Genomic DNA, 6,333 nt, shown 5'->3' with positions numbered 1-6,333 from the left:
ATTATTTCTACATATATGATTATTCCCCCTTTCAACAGGTGAGAAAAACCAAAGCTCGAAGAAGCTCTAAGTAAATTTCCCAAGGCCACGCAGCTAGAAAGTGGTAGAACTTATTTACTTTACTGGTTTACAGAAAGTTTCAAAGTAAGTTCTTTATTGTGATATTTTGAGCTACCAATTATCCATTACTTTCCCCTTCTCTGTGGTTGTATATGATTTGGCTGTTTTAGACTATTGATGATTTCCATTAAGTACTTCATGAAATCATGTTGATTTCTGTTTCCCAGGAGTTTAGACAGCTTACTGCTCCTCCTGTTGCCCGTGAAAATCGTTTGCTTCAGTGGGAGGTGGAAAAATGGCCCCTCAAAGGTGTCCAAGTCTAATCCCCAGAGCATTTTACCTTCCGTGGCAAAGGAGATTTCATGATTAAATTAAGGATCTTGAGATGAGATTGTAGAATCTGGGCAGACCGAACATAATGCAAATGTCCTTATGAATGAAAAAGGAAGACAGGAGAATCAGAGAAGATACTTTAAGGGCCTGTTTAGCCAGAGCGGCTCCATCTTGGTTGAACAGCCATTTTGTTGTTTATTCAGTAAAACTTAAACTGATCCTGCCCTCTCCCCCAACCCCCACCAGGGGACTTACTTAAAAGCAAATCCGGGAAACTAGTAAAAGATGGTCGACCAGTCCCAGATAACAGAGCCCAAATACAAGGGTGGGTCAGGCCAGGTGAAGACATCCAATCACCCTAAAGAATGTGGGCCCCGCCTTTTGGGTGCCAATGCTGACCAAGGTGATAGGCTAGTTCAAATATCTACTATAGGGTAAATTGTAATACAATTGGCCACTCATGTGTGACCTAGCATGACTATGCAACTTTCTCTGTGTGTTGCAATTTCATTGGCCACCTGTGTGTGGCCAGGCTCAACCACATGGCCTTTGTCCTGTAAAAGTTAGTCTGTAAGACTGGGAGGGGTCGCTCTCTCTCTAAGAGGCGTCCCCGACCGGTCAGTTTGATTCCCATGTTGGCTCGAAATAAAGCTTTGCTTGACCTTCGCTTTGTATCAGTCTTGCTCCTTTGATCATGGACCCTAACAATACGAGGACAGAAGTGGAGGTCAGAGTGTTGTACCTGGTACCTTTGATGGTGGAAGAGCTATAAACCAGGTAATGCAGGCCACTCTAGAAGATGGGAAAGGCAAGCAAACCAGTTCTGTCCTAGAGCCTCTGGAAGAAACACAATCCTGCTGACATTTTAGAAAGGATTTTATTTATTTGAGAGAAGCAGTGAGGGCACGAGAGGAGGTGGAGGGTGTGGGAAGCAGAGGGAGAGGGAGGAAGAGACTCCCCACTGAGCAGGGGTCCAGCTGTGGGGCCGGATCCCAGGGCGCTGGGAACATGACCTGGGCCAAAGGAAGGCAGACACTTAACCCGACTAAACCACCCAAGTGCCCCGATTCTGCTGACGTCTCACAGTTTAGCTCTGTGAGACCCATTTCGGACTTCGGCTCTCCAGATCCATAAGGTAAGTTTGTGTTGTCTTAATCCACCGACTTTGTGTTGTCTGGGTATAGCAGCACTAGGGAACTTAAACACCCTTTTTTAAGCATTTACAAAGTGTCTCACCTTTTGCTTTAATGCTCCCACAAGCTAGAACAACTGGTTTTTTTTAATCATCTGTATCAGAGTTCTGAGTAATTTGTTTTCAAGGAACACCTGTTATCGGCTTGTTTGCGATCAGAAGAGAGGTTTGGGAGGCTTGAATCAGTATGTGAGTACAGGACAGGAACGGATGGGAGATGGGAGCGTGACCCATATGGATTGTGGGGGATCTTGAAGAGAGGAAATGGCTTTAATAAAAAGACTCCTCTGGCAAATCTGAAAAGGCTCAAGGAGGGCTTTGTCTCACCCTGCTGGAAATCGCTGACCTGATAAAAGGACCAGTGACATTGGAGCAGATCATTGCTAACTGGAATTCTAAGAGCTTTACTCACATTGACTTGTTCATTCCTCACAACAGCCCTGTGAGGTAGATACTCTTGATAATATATCCATTTATGACTAAGGAAACTGACGGGAAAGGACACAGATTTTGCATTAACTTTTACATAGCCACATTTTGTTTACAATACAATTGTTAACCCTGAACTTGGCCCAAATGTAAAATTCAGAAACATTTGTGATCACCTTATCATTTCACATTCAAATTTTTAAAAGCCTTTAACTTTTCTTCCCCTGCCACTTTGTCTTTAGCTATTGTTACTAGGTTGCCATTCAGAATGTGACTATTAAAATAGGTTAAAAGCAAGTGTTTTAAACACCTTGTCCATCAAGGTATTAAGCAAGAAGCTAGCTTTGCACAAAATGTCCACTGGGTGGCAGCTTTTCACAAAAAGTACCCGGCATTAGCTCTAGCATTTTCAAAAACTTTTAAACACCAAAAGAATCGTTTGTTTTGGGTTGTTGAGTAGTTAATCTTTGTTTGTTTGTTTGTTTGTTTAAAGTGGGAGCTTTACTGTTTTTAATATCCTTTCAAAATCAAAACAGAGCCTTAGCAGCTTAACACATTTGTGTTATAATATAAATCCCTTAAACAAGAACTTTGAAATGCATTTTGCAAATAAACTAATCACACTATACACAGATGACACTTGAGCACATAAGTAAACTTGTAAAACAGTTTTGAATCCTTAAAAGCAAGCTATAACAACAACAACAAACCCTGTGTAACTTTAAACTGAAGACATTCTGATTTTTTAGGAAAGACCAACAAACTATTTTACACTATGAGTTTATTTACATTTAATTGCATGACTCTTTTTTCCTGTGTGCTTACAGTTTTCACATTGATGGTGAATTTCCCACCATTACGTATTTTCAGGGTTACAATTTGATGCCAGATCAAAGTTATTAACTTGCTTAGTGCTGTAATTCAGAAAAAAAAGGGGGGGTATTTTGAAAACTACTCAGCGAACATTTAAATATTGTTACTGTAAAAATGTGGTTGGCCCATGTGTCAGTTAGCCACACACTCAGTTGCCTGCTCCCTGCGCAGACTGTAAGTTAGAACATGGCCATCAGGGGGCGCTGTATAGTGATGCTTTTAGACTACAGGCTCCAGCATCGGGGACTTGGTCATGGCAAAGACCCGGGGCAACCACCTGCTGAATCCAGACAGGCCCATCAGGTGACCTACCTCAAACAATCCATAGGCCCTAACTTATTAACTGGCTACTTACAAACCAGGCACACTTATCAAAAAAAGATAAATTCCATACTTCACCATATCTCCTTACCTTCCCCCTTTAAGGGGGAGCCCTCCTTCTGAGCCCTGCTTCCCGCTGCTCCCGTCTGTCTCAGTAAACTTCTGTCCTTTGTTTTATCTCGGGGGAACTCCTTTCACTCTCCTTGCCTCCAGTTTCCACCCTACCATTGACCCACATTTGGGGGCCCCCATCGGATTGGGAGAGACACCACGTTTAGACACCACACACTGAACCTGATACGGAGAAGTCCCCAGGGCCTTTCCACATTCAACCAGATGCAGCTTATTCACATACAACTCTCCCTCCTTCTCCTTTTCTCCTGCTGTATTCAGTTTTTCTCTGGGTGGTACATCAGGTTGTTAGCACAGTAGTCTAGGTGTTTCCAAGACATCCTGGACTCTTAAAAATGCCCCATCTTTCTGTCTTTCGTTGAGGCTATGAGCTCTGCTCACTAGCTTTTAAGATGTAAATATGCCAATTTGTGAATTTTAAAATGTACTTTAAAATGATCAGCTCAGTCGTTTGCCATAATCATAAAAAGGAAAACATTCTGCCACTATTCCCCAAATTTAAATGTCAGTGACTGGCTTCACATTTACTAGCTCTTGTTTTATGAACTTTAGGAATTTATGAACTTTAGGAATTATGCTTATGAGGTAAAGCTATTCAAGTATAGTAAACTTTGACCCGATTACAGCACACACAACCCCAAATAAGTAAGATGAAGTCCATCAGACTGTTTCCTACACTAGTTAGCTTTTTCACAGCTGAAAGATGAACTCTCTAGTGGCAACTGATTAACCGGTTTTGGTGACAGTTTTTCAAATATGAAAGTTAAACTTAAATGTACTTTATCTTATCTTACACCTGCACTAAATTTAAACAATGTTCTAAGTTGTCATCATTTCCTTATTAGAAAAAAAAAAATCAAAGGAAATGAAAACAAGTATTAATTACTGAAGGGTAGTGGAGACAAAACATTAATCAGTTAATCAGACCGATGCTGAGTACCTTCAGTGCTGAAAATTACTTAGTAGATACTCAACTAATGCACTCATGCTGACTGGGCAATAATGTTTGTTTTTGTTCACTAGCCTGCATTAGTTGTGCTTTTTTTTTTTTTTTTTTTTTAAGAAATGGCACTGTAAGGGAAATATCAGCAAGTATCAGTAACTGACTCTGGTTTGGTTTGCTTTTAGCCAACTATGCTGTCTCATTGCCTAGAATTCTGGAAAATAGAGATTAGCATTAACCTTTAACATAATTGTCCATTTAGTAGAGTGCCAGATGAGTTTGAGTGTAGTTGAGTTTCTGCTGTGATCATCTAAGGGCTTTTTGGTTTTGTTTTTTGGGTTTTTAAAATTACATGGCCCGCTGGCTGCCATCAAATAGCTCACAATTTTTGGCAAAACAAGATATACACAAATTGAACATTTGGCTAATGAAAGAGAACACAATACAAACCAAGTGTCAAAATGCATAATGTAGTAGCACTCACAGTAGGAAACAATGCAAGGCAAAGCAAATATCCGGGTAGATAGCTTTTGCTCTACAATCTATCTGCCTCTACTTTTCTTTAAATAAACACTTACAATGCATCATTATTTTTCCTTTGAATTCTAAATGAACACATGTTGTAAATGCAATTATTAATACCTAGGTCTTTTCTACTTATAATTAATTACAGGATAATTAACATGTTTCTTTTATTTATACCTCCTTGGAGAAGTTACCATATCATATCATATAATATACAGACAATGTATTTCAGAGAAATGCTCATCAAACTTACTGACATTTAGACTTAATCATCCCCTGTAGGCTGATTATAGTAATAATAAAAATCAGCACTGAAGACCATATTTTATTTTAATAATCATTCTTTTTTTTTCTTACATTATGTAACTATCCACCCCAGTTTTAGTCATTGTTTTGAGCTGTTCTCCACCATTTTGTGGACTTGCTGTGGGCCGAGGATCAGAGAGATCTGGCAGGAGACCGGCTCTTTTATCTCTTCTGGGAGTGCTCTCTCTTGCTCTCCAGAGATGGCAATAACATTATACAGAAATGATTGTCAGAGGCAGGATATTTCTTTCCTCATGATTTTTTAAAATTAACTTTCATATTTTAGAGAATGAGAGAGCAAGAGGAAGGAAGAGCAGAGGGCGATAGACAAGCAGACCCCCTACTGAGCATGGAGCCCCACTCAGGGTTCAATCTCATGATCCTGAGATCATGACCTCAGCTGAAATCAAGAGTTGTACCCTTAAGGGGCTGAGCCATCCAGATGCCCCTCTTTCCTCGTGATGTAATGGAAAATATCAGTAAATACTTCGTAACTTCACAGCTTCACAGGTTTGTTACTCTACAACAAATAGTAAAACCAGTATGTGGTCTGTTGACACACTCTGAAATTCAGATACAGAATCAAAAGCATTAAATCAGATGCCCACACCCTTATTTAATCTCAATAATAATGAATGAGACATTCTAAGTTTGAATTATTTTACCTTCTGTCTAGAATTGCCATGCCATGTTATTGTTGCTCCAAACCCACAACAGTTTATCTCCAAAATGTGTATAAATGTCACATAACACTAGAAAATAATTTATTATTCCTTTTTTCATAAGAGCTCACATTGAGGTCAAACACTACAGAGGCAAGGAAGCAAAATCAGTTATTCAAAGCACAAACCAGTGGGTCACACCTTTTATTTACATAGTCTTTGCTTACCTCATTCCCCTCACTCATGCGTCTAGCTTTCCAGATGCTACAAAGATGTAATAACTTCAGATATTTCTAAGGACCTATTTAGCCAGAGGCTTCCATCAAGGTTAAACGATAACCTTGTTGTTTAAGCCTTAAACTGTCCCTGCTCCCCTTCCCGCAGGGGACTTACTTAAAAATAAGTCCCCGAAACCAGCCCTAGGTAACAAAGCCCAGATAAAAGGGTCAGGCCAGGTGGAGACATCCGATGGGGGGGGGGGGCTTGCATACTGTCTCCCTAGCTACCAAGGAGTATGGGCCCCGCCCTTTGGGAGCCTTTCAGGCACCAATTCTAAC

This window comes from Mustela erminea, chromosome 17 (genome assembly GCF_009829155.1).
Source record: "Mustela erminea isolate mMusErm1 chromosome 17, mMusErm1.Pri, whole genome shotgun sequence".
Taxonomy (NCBI): domain Eukaryota; kingdom Metazoa; phylum Chordata; class Mammalia; order Carnivora; family Mustelidae; genus Mustela; species Mustela erminea.
This window is presented reverse-complemented; position numbering follows the sequence as displayed.